Source organism: Lynx canadensis, chromosome A1, assembly GCF_007474595.2.
Source record: "Lynx canadensis isolate LIC74 chromosome A1, mLynCan4.pri.v2, whole genome shotgun sequence".
Lineage (NCBI taxonomy): Eukaryota > Metazoa > Chordata > Mammalia > Carnivora > Felidae > Lynx > Lynx canadensis.
This window is the reverse complement of record NC_044303.2, coordinates 16,519,236-16,537,864: the sequence shown is the minus strand read 5'-3', so window position 1 is coordinate 16,537,864 and position 18,629 is coordinate 16,519,236. Positions and strand designations below refer to the sequence as shown.

Below are 18,629 nucleotides of genomic sequence, written 5' to 3'. Positions count from 1 at the left end.
AAATATTTAAAAAAAATTAAAATGGGAGGCGACAGGAAGATGGCGGCATAGGAGGACGCTGGGCTCACCGCGCGTCCTGCTGATCACTTAGATTCCACCTACACCTGCCTAAATAACCCAGAAAACCGCCAGAGGATTAGCAGAACGGAGTCTCCGGAGCCAAGTGCAGACGAGAGGCCCACGGAAGAGGGTAGGAAGGGCGGCGAGGCGGTGCGCGCTCCACGGACTGGCGGGAGGGAGCCGGGCCGGAGGGGCGGCTCGCCGGCCAAGCAGAGCCCCCGAGTCCGGCTTGCAAAAGCGGAGGGGCCTGACGGACTGTGTTCCGACAGCAAGCCCGACTTAGCGTCTGGGAGGTCATAAGTTAACAGCTCTGCTCGGAAAACGGGAAGGCTGGAGGACAAAGGGAGGGTGAGCTGCGGAGCCCCCGGACGACAGAGCTCAGTTTGGCGGGGGACAAAGGCGCTCGCCAGCGCCATCTCCCCCGCCCATCCCCCAGCCAAAATCCCAAAGGGAACCGGTTCCGGCCAGGGAAATTGCTCGCTCCGCGCAAACACCCAACTCTGTGCTTCTGCGGAGCCAAACCTCCGGCAGCGGATCTGACTCCCTCCGGCTGCCACAGGGCCCCTCCTGAAGTGGATCACCTAAGGAGAAGCGAGCTAAGCCTGCCCCCCCCGCCGCCGTGCACCTTGCCTTCCCACCCCAGCTAATACGCCAGATCCCCAGCATCACAAGCCTGGCAGTGTGCAAGTAGCCCAGACGGGCCACGCCACCCCACAGTGAATCCCGCCCCTAGGAGAGGGGAAGAGAAGGCACACACCAGTCTGACTGAGGCCCCAGCGGTGGGCTGGGGGCAGACATCAGGACTGACTGCGGCCCCGCCCACCAACTCCAGTTATACACCACAGCACAGGGGAAGTGCCCTGCAGGTCCTCACCACACCAGGGACTATCCAAAATGACCAAGCGGAAGAATTCCCCTCAGAAGAATCTCCAGGAAATAACAACAGCTAATGAGCTGATCAAAAAGGATTTAAATAATATAACAGAAAGTGAATTTAGAATAATAGTCATAAAATTAATCGCTGGGCTGGAAAACAGTATACAGGACAGCAGAGAATCTCTTGCTACAGAGATCAAGGGACTAAGGAACAGTCACCAGGAGCTGAAAAACGCTTTAAAGGAAATGCAAAACAAAATGCAAACCACCACGGCTTGAATGGAAGAGGCAGAGGAGAGAATAGGTGAACTAGAAGATAAAGTTATGGAAAAAGAGGAAGCTGAGAAAAAGAGAGATAAAAAAATCCAGGAGTATGAGGGGAAAATTAGAGAACTAAGTGATACACTAAAAAGAAATAATATACGCATAATTGGTATCCCAGAGGAGGAAGAGAGAGGGAAAGGTGCTGAAGGGGTACTTGAAGAAATAATAGCTGAGAACTTCCCTGAACTGGGGAAGGAAAAAGGCATTGAAATCCAAGAGGCACAGAGAACTCCCTTCAGACGTAACTTGAATCGATCTTCTGCATGACATATCATAGTGAAACTGGCAAAATACAAGGATAAAGAGAAAATTCTGAAAGCAGCAAGGGGTAAACGTGCCCTCACATATAAAGGGAGACCTATAAGACTCGTGACTGATCTCTCTTTTGAAACTTGGCAGGCCAGAAAGAATTGGCACGAGATTTTCAGTGTGCTAGACAGAAAAAATATGCAGCCGAGAATCCTTTATCCAGCAAGTCTGTCATTTAGAATAGAAGGAGAGATAAAGGTCTTCCCAAACAAACAAAAACTGAAGGAATTTGTCACCACTAAACCAGCCCCACAAGAGATCCTAAGGGGGACCCTGTGAGACAAAGTACCAGAGACATCACTACAAGCATAAAACATACAGACATCACAATGACTCTAAACCCGTATCTTTCTATAATAACACTGAATGTAAACGGATTAAATGCGCCAACCAAAAGACATAGGGTATCAGAATGGATAAAAAAACAAGACCCATCTATTTGCTGTCTACAAGAGACTCATTTTAGACCTGAGGACACCTTTAGATTCAGAGTGAGGGGATGGAGAACTATTTATCATGCTACTGGAAGCCAAAAGAAAGCTGGAGTAGCCATACTTATATCAGACAAACTAGACTTTAAATTAAAGGCTGTAACAAGAGATGAAGAAGGACATTATATAATAGTTACAGGGTCTATCCATCAGGAAGAGCTAACAATTATAAATGTCTATGCGCCGAATACCGGAGCCCCCAAATATATAAAACAATTACTCATAAACAGAAGCAACCTTATTGATAAGAATGTGGTAATTGCTGGGGACTTTAACACCCCACTTACAGAAATGGATAGATCATCTAGACACACGGTCAATAAAGAAACAAGGGCCCTGAATGAGACATTGGATCAGATGGACTTGACAGATCTATTTAGAACTCTGCATCCCAAAGCAACAGAATATACTTTCTTCTCGAGTGCACATGGAACATTCTCCAAGATAGATCATATACTGGGTCACAAAACAGCCCTTCATAAGTTTACAAGAATTGAAATTATACCATGCATACTTTCAGACCACAATGCTATGAAGCTTGAAATCAACCACAGGAAAAAGTCTGGAAAACCTCCAAAAGCATGGAGGTTAAAGAACACCCTACTAACGAATGAGTGGGTCAACCAGGCAATTAGAGAAGAAATCAAAAAATATATGGAAACAAATGAAAATGAAAATACAACAATCCAAACGCTTTGGGACGCAGCGAAGGCAGTCCTGAGAGGAAAATACATTGCAATCCAGGCCTATCTCAAGAAACAAGAAAAATCCCAAATACAAAATCTAAGAGCACACCTAAAGGAACTAGAAGCAGAACAGCAAAGGCAGCCTAAACCCAGCAGAAGAAGAGAAATAATAAAGATCAGAGCAGAAATAAACAATATAGAATCTAAAAAAACTGTAGAGCAGATCAACAAAACCAAGAGTTGGTTTTTTGAAAAAATAAACAAAATTGACAAACCTCTAGCCAGGCTTCTCAAAAAGAAAAGGGAGATGACCCAAATAGATAAAATCATGAATGAAAATGGAATTATGACAACCAATCCCTCAGAGATACAAACAATTATCAGGGAATACTATGAAAAATTATATGCCAACAAATTGGACAACCTGGAAGAAATGGACAAATTCCTGAACACCCACACTCTTCCAAAACTCAATCAGGAGGAAATAGAAAGCTTGAACAGACCCATAACCAGCGAAGAAATTGAATCGGTTATCAAAAATCTCCCAACAAATAAGAGTCCAGGACCAGATGGCTTCCCAGGGGAGTTCTACCAGACATTTAAAGCAGATAATACCTATCTGTCTCAAGCTATTCCAAGAAATAGAAAGGGAAGGAAAACTTCCAGACTCATTCTATGAAACCATTATTACTTTGATTCCTAAACCAGACAGAGACCCAGTAAAAAAAGAGAACTACAGGCCAATATCCCTGATGAATATGGATGCAAAAATTCTCAATAAGATACTAGCAAATCGAATTCAACAGCATATAAAAAGAATTATTCACCATGATCAAGTGGGATTCATTCCTGGGATGCAGGGCTGGTTCAACATTCGCAAATCAATCAACGTGATACATCACATTAACAAAAAAAAAGAGAAGAACCATATGATCCTGTCAATCGATGCAGAAAAGGCCTTTGACAAAATCCAGCACCCTTTCTTAATAAAAACCCTTGAGAAAGTCGGGATAGAAGGAACATACTTAAAGATCATAAAAGCCATTTATGAAAAGCCCACAGCTAACATCATCCTCAACGGGGAAAAACTGAGAGCTTTTTCCCTGAGATCAGGAACACGACAGGGATGCCCACTCTCACCGCTGTTGTTTAACATAGTGCTGGAAGTTCTAGCATCAGCAATCAGACAACAAAAGGAAATCAAAGGCATCAAAATTGGCAAAGATGAAGTCAAGCTTTCGCTTTTTGCAGATGACATGATATTATACATGGAAAATCCGACAGACTCCACCAAAAGTCTGCTAGAACTGATACATGAATTCAGCAAAGTTGCAGGATACAAAATCAATGTACAGAAATCAGTTGCATTCTTATACACTAACAATGAAGCAACAGAAAGACAAATAAAGAAACTGATCCCATTCACAATGGCACCAAGAAGCATAAAATACCTAGGAATAAATCTAACCAAAGATGTAAAGGATCTGTATGCTGAAAACTATAGAAAGCTTATGAAGGTAATTGAAGAAGATTTAAAGAAATGGAAAGACATTCCCTGCTCATGGATTGGAAAAATAAATATTGTCAAAATGTCAATACTACCCAAAGCTATCTACACATTCAATGCAATCCCAATCAAAATTGCACCAGCATTCTTCTCGAAATTAGAACAAGCAATCCTAAAATTCATATGGAACCACAAAAGGCCCCGAATAGCCAAAGGAATTTTGAAGAAGAAGACCAAAGCAGGAGGCATCACAATCCCAGACTTTAGCCTCTACTACAAAGCTGTAATCATCAAGACAGCATGGTATTGGCACAAAAACAGACACACAGACCAATGGAATAGAATAGAAACCCTAGAACTAGACCCACAAACGTACGGCCAACTCATCTTTGACAAAGCAGAAAAGAACATCCAATGGAAAAAAGACAGCCCCTTTAACAAATGGTGCTGGGAGAACTGGACAGCAACATGCAGAAGGTTGAAACTAGACCACTTTCTCACACCATTTACAAAAATAAACTCAAAATGGATAAAGGACCTAAATGTGAGACAGGAAACCATCAAAACCTTAGAGGAGAAAGCAGGAAAAGACCTCTCTGACCTCAGCCGTAGCAATCTCTTACTCGACACATCCCCAAAGGCAAGGGAATTAAAAGCAAAAGTGAATTACTGGGACCTTATGAAGATAAAAAGCTTCTGCACAGCAAAGGAAACAACCAACAAAACTAAAAGGCAACCAACGGAATGGGAAAAGATATTTGCAAATGACATATCGGACAAAGGGCTAGTATCTAAAATCTATAAAGAGCTCACCAAACTCCACACCCGAAAAACAAATAACCCAGTGAAGAAATGGGCAGAAAACATGAATAGACACTTCTCTAAAGAAGACATCCAGATGGCCAACAGGCACATGAAAAGATGTTCAGTGTCGCTCCTTATCAGGGAAATACAAATCAAAACCACACTCGGGTATCACCTCACGCCAGTCAGAGTGGCCAAAATGAACAAATCAGGAGACTATAGATGCTGGAGAGGATGTGGAGAAACGGGAACCCTCTTGCACTGTTGGTGGGAATGCAAATTGGTGCAGCCGCTCTGGAAAGCAGTGTGGAGGTTCCTCAGAAAATTAAAAATAGACCTACCCTATGACCCAGCAATAGCACTGCTAGGAATTTACCCAAGGGATACAGGAGTACTGATGCATAGGGGCACTTGTACCCCAATGTTCATAGCAGCACTCTCAACAATAGCCAAATTATGGAAAGAGCCTAAATGTCCATCAACTTATGAATGGATAAAGAAATTGTGGTTTATATACACAATGGAATACTACGTGGCAATGAGAAAAAATGAAATATGGCCTTTTGTAGCAACGTGGATGGAACTGGAGAGTGTGATGCTAAGTGAAATAACCCATACAGAGAAAGACGGATACCATATGGTTTCACTCTTATGTGGATCCTGAGAAACTTAACAGGAACCCATGGGGGAGGGGAAGGAAAAAAAAAAAAAAAAGAGGTTAGAGTGGGAGAGAGCCAAAGCATAAGAGACTGTTAAAAACTGAGAACAAACTGAGGGTTGATGGGGGGTGGGAGGGAGGGGAGGGTGGGTGATGGGTATTGAGGAGGGCACGTTTTGGGATGAGCACTGGGTGTTGTATGGAAACCAATTTGTCAATAAATTTCATATATATAAAAAAAATAAATAAATAAATAAAAATAAAAAAATAAAAAAATTAAAATGAAGAAAAATAAAAGTCGCCTTCCATACATAATCCATGTGTTATCCAATCCAACTTGATACACACACACACACACACACACACACACACACACAGGTAGATATTGTGTGAACTGATTACTGCCCGGTATTGACTGATACTCAGCTTAGAGGAAAACATTTAAAGAAGCACATGCGTTTCATCACTTTTTTTCCACGGAATCTACCATCTACGCTTCAGTTCTTACAACCATGATGAGAGTATCCAGGCTACAACACATTGGCGCCCCACGAGACTTTTTTTTACTGAATTGTCTCTTTGACTTACGCTAATGTAAAGGACACTATAAGGTGTGCGTCTGTGTGTGTCCTGAAAAGACCTTTAAGTAGTGGTGTGCTGGTGAATGTTTGACACCTATCTCTCTAGGGAACAAGAACCCCTCATTTGCAGCATGTGCCGATTCTTTCACGGTAGCTGATTCCAAGATACCAGTGTGACGTCACTGGCCTCAGAGTTTGGAAAAGATGCTTGTAACAGAGTCCCATGACGTGGTTGGGCTGGTGTGATTCAGCTCCTGCACGTCACTGTCATCAGGAGTAAGCATGCATCTTGCCTCAGGGATACGGTAAACTACTTACCAGATCAGCTTTTTTTTTTTAATTTTTTTTTCAACGTTTATTTATTTTGGGGACAGAGAGAGACAGAGCATGAACGGGGGAGGGGCAGAGAGAGAGGGAGACACAGAATCGGAAACAGGCTCCAGGCTCCGAGCCATCAGCCCAGAGCCTGACGTGGGGCTCGAACTCACGGACCTCGAGATCGTGACCTGGCTGAAGTCGGACGCTTAACCGACTGTGCCACCCAGGCGCCCCGTGATCAGTTTTTAATTCTTGCATTTGTACCACGAAGTTTACAGCCAAATTTGAAGTCAATTTAAAACAGCATGTGTAGGGGCGCCTGGGTGGCTCAGTCGGTTAAGCGTCCGACTTCAGCTCAGGTCATGATCTCACGGTCTGTGGGTTCGAGCCCCGTGTTGGGCTCTGTGCTGACAGCTCAGAGCCTGGAGCCTGTTTTGGATTATGCGTCTCCCTCTCTCTCTGACCCTCCCCCGTTCATGCTCTGTCTCTCTCTGTCTCAAAAATAAATAAACATTAAAAAAATAAATAAATAAATAAATAAATAAATAAATAAATAAAACATGCGTAGGTCTTCATTGCATGCGTTTTGCTATCTCGTTCCTGGATCTGTTTGTAAATCAATCCTTGTTTTTATCTCTTCTTTTACGCCTACTTTTAAGTTTATTCCATATTTTAAAATTGTGTTTGTAAACTCTCTTGGCTATTTCCTGGAATGACTTACAATCGATTTAAATACATAAGTGAATAATCCTTATACAACTTCAGGCACCGAGTGGGGATTAAAGGTGAAGTAAATACTGGCTAATCCCTGAGATGAAAGTACCAAAAAAGGTTGCCTGTCAGCCCACGTCTACCCAGGCAGGAGCAATTCACTTTCTCTCTGGCCCTCAGAGTCCTTGATCTTGCAGTTAGGTAAGTCAGGATGAGCTCTAGTGTCATTCAAATTATCCTTCATTGTGTGACTCCGAAAGCCTATGATTCATTCTAAAATTAAATTCTATTGATATTCAACATGGTTTGAATAAACTATGTAATTTTATGTCTATGTTCAAGTGATTTTAATATTATACTCACCTTTAAGTCTTGCAGATTGCCATTGGCTCCTTGGTGTTGACAGGCAGACTTGTGGGTGCATATAATTAGCTTTTTATAAAATGACATTTCATCTGTAGGCAGAGTAACAAATTTTAAATTTTATGCATGAAAAGATTGATAGCTGGCACAATTATTAATTCCTGCAGGCTTCCTGTTGGTGGTATATGATTTGGAAAAGCATTTGCATTTATACTCTAATAAAAGAAAGCTCTATCCTCTCCTTTAATTTTGGAAAGTATAATACTTTAAGCAACTCTAACTTAATAGTCCTAATACCCAGGGATATGTTAGCAATTCCTAAGAGCAGGTGGTTATGACATGGTGGAAAATGTTCTGGGTTTGTTAGAACTTGGGCTGGAGTTCCGGCTGTACTTGGACAACCACTTGACCTTAAACAAGATGCGCAGTGTCTCTAAGCCTCAGATTCATGCTGTAAAATGGGCGAATCTATTTACCTTTCAGGGCTCGTTTGCAGATCAAAGGAAATAGTACTTTAAATATCCCTAGCATAATTCCAATTTGGCACGTATGAACATTGATGAAAACCTTCTCACTGGTCTTTTAGATGCTTTTTAGTGCAAAATTGCTCATTGTTACTCAAGGTCTTAGTTTAAACCAAATGGCATAGGAATTGTTTCTTCCCAAACTCCTTAAAATAATCATATTCCTTCTTGATTTTTCTCACCAGAACAAATTTGGTAAAATATTTTAGTAACAGGTATTCAGAAGAAAAAATATCTAAATCATCATCCTAAAAGGCAAGCAAGGTCTTTGTGCTATAAATATCCTGAATTTAAAAGACTGTTCAATTCTTTTTATTTTTTTTCTGTTGCTTAAATATGTGAAAATCACATTACTTAGTATCTCACACATGGAACCTATTAAATATCTGGGAATGATTACATTATTCTAATTCCATATTATAAGGAGACATAATATATATGCATGTAGAAGTTAAAATTAAGGTAAAAAAAAACTAAAAGAAAATCCTTTAAACATTCTGCGGATCTGTACATTCCAAATAAAGCTTACTATAGAAGATATCACTTTATTTTTAAAATGTGTTGAAGTAGGAAACTGTCAGGTGGTGAACTTGTGAAAGTGTCATTTAAATGTAATCTATAGGGTACAGAATGCTCCTTATTAAAAAAAAAAAAACAAAAGTTATTGGATTCTTACTTTCAGTTTGAAACTGTTAAATTTAAATCCCAGGTAAAGATGATATGAATGATAATGTGTATCAACCAAATGGCCATAACAATTAAGTATGATATTATGTCATCAAATTTCTGTTTCAAAAACGCAATATACAAATGTGTCATGAACAAATACAGTGGGAGAAAAACCCAAACCAATCTTGGAACAGAGAGGACCGGAATAATATCACAAAACAATAAAACATCTTTCTAAAACTATAAGTGAAATTTACAGATATATAAAGCTAACCTGCTCTTCTATCTTATAACTTATGTAGGTAAGCGTGTAAGACAGTATTAATAAATGGATATGATAGTTCATAATTATTACCACTAGTAATATATGTATATTTATATATATAGTTACATCCATAAAAATATTAATATAAAATATATTGTTTTGAAACTCTTTTTTCTTAGAGAGTGCACACAAGCAGGGAAGAGGGGGAGAGAGTGAGAGAGAGAATCTTAAACAGGCTCCGTGCTCAGCGCAGAGCCCGTCACAGGGCTTGATCCCAGGATCCTGGGATCATGACTGAGCCAAAATCAAGAGTTGGATGCTTATCTGAGTGAGCCACGCACGCACCTTTGTTTTGAAACTTTGAATGAATCTCCTCTATCTCCAAATAAATGTTCACAGATTTGATCACTCATTTGCAACCTGAGTGTTTTGAGCACCCTTTCATGTGTACAGACAGGAGCAAAATTCTTCCTTCTCCCCATGTTGTTAGGTTTACCTGAGCCTCTGCCCAGATATCAAACCGATGGTGCTCCAGGTTCTGGAAGCTCAGGGTGTGACCTCATTAATTTCAACAAAGAGTGACCTCCTTCACACCCAGGAACACAATCAGCAGTGTGGAAATGATGTGTTCCCCTGTGGACTCTGCATCCTTCCCTATCCACACTGATAGCACAGAATGAACTGAGCACTTTCACTCTCAAAACTAGTCACTACTCTGATACTTGATTTGTTATTTCTTCAACAGCAACTATGCCCAGTACATAGTGGTCTTCCAACATATTTGTTTCCGTTTTGTAAAAAAGACTGGGGAAAATAGAACCTATCTTTCTTATGTCTGAGATGATGTCCGTGAGGTCAATTAATAAGTTACACCAGGTGAAGAGGTGTTGTTGTTAAAAGTTCATATTATTTAGACCAAAATTTGTACATGACTTCGTATAAAAACATGTTTATATTTTTTATGACTTTGTCTCAGTGCCAGCTGTCACTGAAAGGAGGAAACGGTGGGTAGGAGACCATTGAGTGCTTTCACACTTAAACAACTGTTTCCATCTTGCAGAACAATCTTTCCCAAAAAGAATATACAGACTAGACAATAACTGGCAAAGCTGTTCTTGTAAGACCATGCTGTTACCCTGATCTTGGACTTTCCAGCCTCCAGAACTGTGAGAAGTAAAGTTCTGCTGTTTATAAGCTACCTACCCAATCTGTGGTATTTGCTATGACACACTGAACGGACTAAGAGAGGAGCCTTGTGCCAAATTTAATGGTAAATGTGTGTGTTCTGACTGTTTCATTGACTGGCTGTTTCTTCGTCTCTCTTTCCTTGGGCCTCCCTATAACCTGAGACACAATAAGGAAATAGGCCAGAATAAGGTTATCACCTTAGAACAGCCTCGAAGTATCAAGTGAAGAGAAGAGACACATCCCTCACTATAAATCAAAAACTGGAAATGATGAAGCTTAGTGAGGAAGGCATGTTGAGAACTGAGGCCCAAAGCTAGGTCTCTTGTGCCAAACAGCCAAGCTTGTTAACACAAAAGAAAATCTCTTGGAGGAAATTAAAAGTGCTACCCCAGTGAACACATGAATGATGAAAAAAGTGAAAAACACTTATTACTGATATGGAGAAGTTTGAGTGGTCTGGACAGAAGATCAAACCAGTCATAACATTCCCTTAAGCCAAAGCCTAATCCAGGGCAAGATCCTAACCGTCTTTATTTCTGTGAAGGCTGAGAGAGATGAGGAAGCTTCAGAAGAAAAGTTTGAAGCTGGCAGAGGTTGGCTCATGAGGCTTAAGGAAAGAGGCCATCTCCACAACGTACAAGTACAAGGTGAAGCAGCAAGTGCTGATGTACAAGCTGTAATAAATTACCCAGGAGATCTCACTGAGGCAATTAGTGAAGGTGGCTATGTTTCAGTGCAGATGAAACAGCCTTCTACTGGAAGAAGATATCATCTAGGACTTTCACAGCATAAGCTAAGTCAATGACTGGCTTCAAACTTCAAAGGATGAGCTGACTGTTTTGTTAGGGGCGAATGCAGCTGGTGACTTTAAGTTGAAGCCAATGTTCATTGACCATTCAGAAAATCCCAAGACTCTTAAAAACTATGCTCAATCTATTCTGCCTGTGCTCTATAAATGAAACAACAAAGCCTGGATGGCAGCACATCTGTTTACAACATGGTTTACTGAATATTTTAAGCCCATTGAAGAGACCTTCTGCTCAGAAAAAAAGATTCTTTTTCACTGTGCATTGAGAACACACCTGGTCCAAGCACTCATTGATGTACAATGAGATTAATGTTATTTTCATGCCTGTTAGCACAATATCCATTCTGCAACCCGTAGGTCAAGGAATAATTTTGACTTTCAAATCTTATTGTTTAAGAAATAGATTTTGTAAAGCTATAGGTGTCAGAGAGAGTGATTCCTCTGATGGATCAAAGCAAAGTAAATTGGAAACCTTCTGGAGAGGAGTCACCATCCCAGATGCCATTAAGGACAATGATGATTCATGGGAAGAAGTCACAGGAATTTGGCAAAAGTCGATTCCCACCCTCGTGGATGACTTTCAGGGCTTCCAGACTTCAGTGGAGTCAGTCACTGCAGATGTGGTGGAAAAAGCGAGAGAATTAGAGCTAGAAGTGGTGTGTGAAGGTGGATGGCTTTGCTGCGATCTCATAATAGAACGTGAACGGATGAGGAGCTGTTTCTTATGGACGAGGAACGAAAGTGGTTTCTTGAGATGGAATCCACTCCTGGTGAGGACGCTGTGATGATTGTTGAAACAACAACAAAGGCTTTAGACTATCACACAAACTTAGTTGATAAAGCCGTGGCAGGTTTCAAGAGGATTGACTCCAATTTTGAAAGAGGTTCTACTGTGCGTAAAATGCCATCAAATAGCATCTCACGCTGTAGAGAAATCACTCATGAGAAAAGAGTCAATCGATGCAGCAAACTTCATTGTTGTCTCATTTTAAGAAAATGAGTCTCTCATCCTTCAGCAAGCACTGCCATGATCAGTCGGCAGCCATCACCATGGAGCCAAGCCCCTCCACCAGCGGAAGTTACAAGTCGCTGAGCTCAGATGATGGTTGGCACTTTTTAGCAATAAAGTATTTTTTAACTAAGGCATTTACATTGTTTTTTTGGACTTAATGCTATTGCACACCTAATAGTATAATCATAGGTTTCACATGCCCTAGGAAACCAAAGCATTCGTTTGAGGTGCTTACTGTGATTTTGCTTTATGGTGGTGGTCTGGCAGGCATGGAACTCATAATATCTCTGATGTATGCCTGTATTGACTGATTTAAGAAAATAATAGACTTAATATATTTATTTAATACAGAATTTTCGTACACAGAGGTACCATAAAGGTTATCGGACCAAATCTGTCATATTACATATGATGACACTGCTAACTAGGAAACATTTAGCAGCTTCCCTAAAGCCACACAAGCGCTCACTCTGTAGTTATATTGACTTTTTCCCTGGTCCTCTACTCAGTATATTAAGTTCAAAAGAAATAGACTCCACATTCTTATTCTCCTGGAACTAGAATGGGCCATTTTGTCAACCTAACCTGTTTCGAATCACTAAATCAGTATGGCATAGAGGCTAAACCATAGGCTTTTGAGGCTAATGGTCTGGATTTTGATCTTGACCACTCACCTCCTAGGAAGTTTGTCTTTGAGCAAACTACTTAAACTCAATCTTATCTCAGTTTCCTTATCTGCAAAATTGTAATACAGTAGAACTTTGGATCGTGAGTAACTTGTTCTGTGAGTGTTCTGCAAGATGAGCAAACATTTTTAACAACTTTTTACTTGATAAATGAGCGATGTCTTGCAATACAAGTAGTATGTGGCACTGAATGTCACATGATCACAATTAGTTCTTCTCTCACTGTGGGATTGTGGGTTATTGTCAATGCAATGTCACAGATACATAAAATCCTCCAAAAGAGGCAAAAGCAGGTGTCATTGGATAGGTTCCTTGTTAAAGTTGCACAAAAGGAAAAAGATTCCATTGAGCCAATAGATAGCAGTGATTCTGTTACTGATAGTGAAAGTCATTCTACACAATAATCTTCCTCACTCTTGTCTCCATCACACCAGCCATGAAGGTTTTCCAAGGTAAGTGCAGGTTAATTTGCTTACTTTTCTTTATATTTTGTATTTCCTTTATTATTTTGTATTATATTACAGCATTGAAATCATTTTTATAAGAATATTTTTGGGTTGTGAAAGGAATCATCTGCATTTCCATTACTTCTCATGGGGAAATTTGCTTTGATATACAAGTGCTTTGGATTAGAAGCATGTTTCCAGGACAAATTATGCTTGCAAGCCAAGGTTTTACTGTAATATGAAAATTATTGAAATAAAACTCTTAAAGTACAGTATCTGGCACACAACAAACAATTTATAAGTGTTAGCATATTATTAGTGTTATTACTTTCGTGTATAGTGATTATGTGCCTTGACATATTTTTCTCTGTTTGTAGAAAGGTAAGACAAATTTTATAGGATTCAAGAGGGGCTTGGATTCACATTTTATATTATCTTCTTAGGGTGACATTATGAAAATAGGGTACTTTTGTGGTGAGCATAATTTATAAACTTGTTGCATCACTAAGTTGCACACCTGAAACTAATGTAACATTGTGTGTCAACTATACTCAAATAAAAAACATATATATAACTTACAGGCATGAAATTCATGTGCAGCTCACATTTTGTGTCACCGGGTAAATAATGATATGATTCGCCAAACTAGGGAAAACACAGTGAGGACGGTGAGAGTTTTCAGATGTGGAGATGGTTTAAGACATATTTATGTTGAACCACATGAGGCATTATAGAGTTTTAATTGGTATGTGAGCCTTGAATTTAGGGGAAAAAAAGACGTCAAGATACAGGAGCAGAAATATCTGCTTTTGAACCTTAGCTCCACCCTGTCCCAACGGTTGGACCCAGGACACAACGATTAATTCTTGAATTTCAGTTTTTGAATTTGTTGAAAATCAATGGAAGTGCCAACACAAAACTAAATTGAAAATAATGAATCATTGTACGTAAAATTGGCTGGCACTTCAGTTTGTGCTTTACTTGTACCCTTTATCTGTCTTTCTTTCCATCCAATACCTCTTCTTCCCTTTCCCTTACTGTACAGTGGACACATCATGGACTGGAGACAGAAAGACTTGTTTTGAATCCTGATTCTATCACCTGCAGTAATGTGACTTGAACAACACTTAACCTCTATGAAATTAATTTTACCATCATTTGTAAAATAGGCATGTACCTATGCATTGGTTTTTGTGAGGAATAGGTAAAGATTAAATTAATATTTATTATTATTATTTAGGTAATATGCTCAGAATATAGAAAACGTAGTGCTGGTTTCCGTTATTTCTTTTTTGCTTTGTGATATTTCTATTTTTATCTATAGTTTTTCCTTAATTGTTTTTTTTTTTAATTTTTTTTTTAACGTTTATTTATTTTTGAGACAGAGAGAGACAGAGCATGAACGGGGGAGGGTCAGAGAGAGGGAGACACAGAATCTGAAACAGGCTTCAGGCTCTGAGCTGTCAGCACAGAGCCCACGCGGGGCTCGAACTCACCGACCGCGAGATCATGACCTGAGCCGAAGTCGGCTGCTTAACCGACTGAGCCACCCAGGCGCCCCTTAACTGGTTTTAATAACCTTAAGAAAACGGAAAATAAATATACTTTATTTTTAAAGTTTATTTATTACTTTGAGAGAACAAGAGAGAGAGACAGAGCGAGAGAGAGACAGAGAGACAGTGTGTGCGCATACATGCAAGTTAGTGGGGGAGAGGCAGAGAGAGAAGGAGAAAGAATCCCAAGCAGGCTCTGTGCTGATCTGTTGCCCCGTTCAATGTCACCAACGGTGAGATCATGACCTTAGCGGAAACCAAGAGTCGGAAGCTCAGCCAACTGAGCCACCCAGGCGCCCCAGAATAAATGCACTTTAGAAATCTACATAAGATCTTGATTTTGGTGTTCTTCTGTTTTATGTATGCTTTTGCATTGATTTTCTATTATTGGTCACAGCAAAACTTAAGTGATATCTAAATGCAGTTTTCTATTAATAAGTGAAGGCAACAGAAAATGTTATGCATGAATTACTTGGTTGACACACTTTCTCGAATTTGTTGAAGTAAAAGAAAAACATTCAGAGAGATTTAAATGTGGATATGAGTGAAAGCTGAGAAATTCTGAATTCCCAATTTACTTGATCTTTTTCTCTAATTCGTTCTTTAACTGCCTCCAAGCTTTGAATATGACAAAATGTATTTTGAAAAGAAGTCAATGCAGAATAACCATTTTATTTTAATAATGATGCACTTTCTGATGTCAAGAAGTCAGAATAATTAGTCTTTATTTTCATTCACCAACCTGCTTATTCTAGGAAGTTAGCCATTGTTTTTTATACAGTCATAAAGCATAACTTGAAATTACTGAAGTGATGAAATCATATCTATGTAATTTTTAGAACTCATGAATTGGGAAGGTATTGATAGCAATACCTTATAGAATATTAATATACAAGCAAATAACACATAAAAAGGGAACAGATTATTCTGTCATGTATCTGACAAAAATAAGTTGTCACTAAATAATGTGCATAATCCAGCAGAGTTTTCTAGGCTATTTTTTAACTTCAGAAGTAAAACTTTTAGGGGAAGGTACCGTTTAGGTGAGTTTTAGAATGTTAAACACGCTGTGGGTAGAAGAAATATGAATGCAACTGAAAAATAAGATTGTTGGCAGTTTATTTGCAATGGAAACACATAAAACTGTAAAGTGTCTATCAGTTGTATAGTACTAAAATAAACCTGTCCTTGTTTTTCAAAATTGTATCAATAACCATGCAGCTGTGAACTGCACATGCTAAATTAAATCAACATGTTGGAAGAAAAAGAGGTGATGATGGCACTAATCACTGAGTATTTAAATGATGTAAGAGCTGAGAAGAAGAAAACAAAGGAGAGAGGAAAAAAATAAATCATGGAGGGCAGACAATTAGTAAGTAGGGCAAGCCAGTGGCTTTAATGGACATATTCTGTAAAATAGCATAAAAAGTGATGCTTAAAATATTGTGCCTACAATTAATTATTGCTGCTTCTCTTCATGCCCAGAGGATAATATACTGAATTTGTCATCTTATTTTTCCGAACTCATTGGTTTTGTGTATAATTCTGACAAAGTCCTTTAAATTCATCATGAGATCTCATACTAGATACAATTGAGTGCTATAAAGGGCCTAGATATACTGCAATTCCAAATGTAATTACCAAGATAGCAAATGTCTTCAAGGATACTCCATTATTTAAATCCTAAGTATCTATCAAGAATAATTAAAAATTGAAAACAAATGATCTTGATTATTCAACTCAGGAATTTAGAGAAGGGAGTTAAAAGAAACGAAATAAGTTAGTAAGAAATAATCATAAACAATTTATTTTATTAGTAATAAAGTAAACAGTTGAAATAAAAAGAGACGCAAATGAAACCAATAATTAAATGGCAGAATAAAATCCAACTTTATTGATAATCACATTCAGTGTTAATGGAAACACAACTAGAAGGCAGAGCCTGACAGAATGAATTTTACATATATATATATATGTATATGTATATATATATATGTATGTATATATGTATGTATATATATGTATATGTATATATATATATGTATATATATATATACACATAAAGACCAATCAATATGGTTTCTAAATAAATTGACTTTAAATATAAATGCACGCGGAGGTTGAAAGAAAATTGATGGAAGTGTACAGCATTCAAGCAGGATAATAAGGCTTTTCTGTGTAAGTGTTGCCTACATTAATATGAGATAAAATAGATCCAAGGCCAAGTATATTGTGATATCAATTAAGGAACAGTTTGTAATGATAAAAAGAGATTTTTCATCAAAACATAAAACCATAAAGTGTATGTGTCTTAAAAAATAACTTCAAAACACATTTTTTAAAAAGTATACAATTAAAAGAATTTAATTTGGTTCACTTTACAATCGTGGTGGGAGTTTTAGCACCGTATTCTCAGTAGTTGAAAGAAAAATGATCATTAAGACAGAAATGATCTAAACAAAATGACTAACCACCTTGCCCAAACTAATACTTCAGGACAATATGTCCTAGAAGTACAGAATATTTTTTCCAGCAGCACATAGTGTATCCACTAAGAAAGCCCACAGACAGGCAATAAAACAGATATCCATAAATTTGAAAGATTAAAATCATACAGAATCATACAGATATTCTGACCATCATGAAGTGAAATCAGAAATCAATAATTTTATGATATCCAGGAAAACATCAAATATTTGGAAATAAAACAAAATACTTCCAACAAATCTATAATAATGAGAAAACCACAAAATAAACTAGAAAATATTTTTAATTAAATGATATTGAAAATACAATTTCATAATTTGCAAGATACAGGAAAAGCAGTGCTTTGGGATATATGTATGGCTTTAGACGCACCTGTGCAAAGCAAAAACTGAAAACATAGAAAAAAGAAAAAAATAAAGATAAGTATAAGAATCAGTGGGGGCACCTGGGTGGCTCAGTGAGTTAAGCCTCTGACTTCGGCTCAGGTCATGATCTCATGATTCCTGGGTTCAAGCATCATGTCAGGCTCTGTGCTGACAGCTTAGAGCCTGGAGCCTGCTTCAGATTCTGTATCTTCCTCTCTCTCTGTCCCTTCCCTGCTGTGTTCTCTTTCTCTCTCTGTCTCTGAAAAATAAATAATCATAAAGAATAATAAGAATCAGTGAATAGGGTGCCCCTGGGTGTCTCAGTCAGTGTAGCATCCAACTCTTGGTTTGGGCTCAGGCTTGTGAGTTCGAGCCCTGCCTCTGGCTCTGTGCTGCCATTGCAGAGCCTGCTTGGGATTCCCTCTCTGCCCCTCCCCTGCCAGCACTCTCTCTCTCTCTCTGTCTCTCTCTATCTCAGAATAAATAGACTTAAAAAAGGAATCAGTGAACAGATGAATAATAGAGATATTAATAAAGATGAATAATAGAGAAAAATTAACAACCAAAAATGCTTTCATGGAAGAGTAATAAAAATGATGCACTCCCACCTAGCCAAATTAGAAATTACTAACCTTACAAATAAAAGCTTAAGAACTGGGATAGATACTGCAGACAATAAAAGGACAATATGAAACTTTATGACTGTTAGCTAATAAATTTGACAAATTAAATAAAATAAGAAAAAAATTCCTCAAAAACCACACTGTACCCAAACTGATACAAAATTAAAGAGAAAATGAAAACAGAGGCGCCTGGGTGGCTCAGTCGGTTGAGTGTCCAACTCGGCTCAGGTCATGATTTCATGGTTCATGAGCTTGAGACCCGTGTCGGGCTCTGTGCTGACAGCTCAGAGCTTGGAGCCTGCTTCGGATTCTGTG

The 18,629-nt window shown here is 38.8% G+C and overlaps 1 pseudogene; it reads left to right on the top strand.

Annotated features, from left to right (window-relative positions):
* LOC115512692 overlaps window positions 1-12,235 on the top strand; it is a 56,657-nt pseudogene extending 44,422 nt beyond the window's left edge.
* The last annotated feature ends 6,394 nt before the right edge of the window (window positions 12,236-18,629 follow it).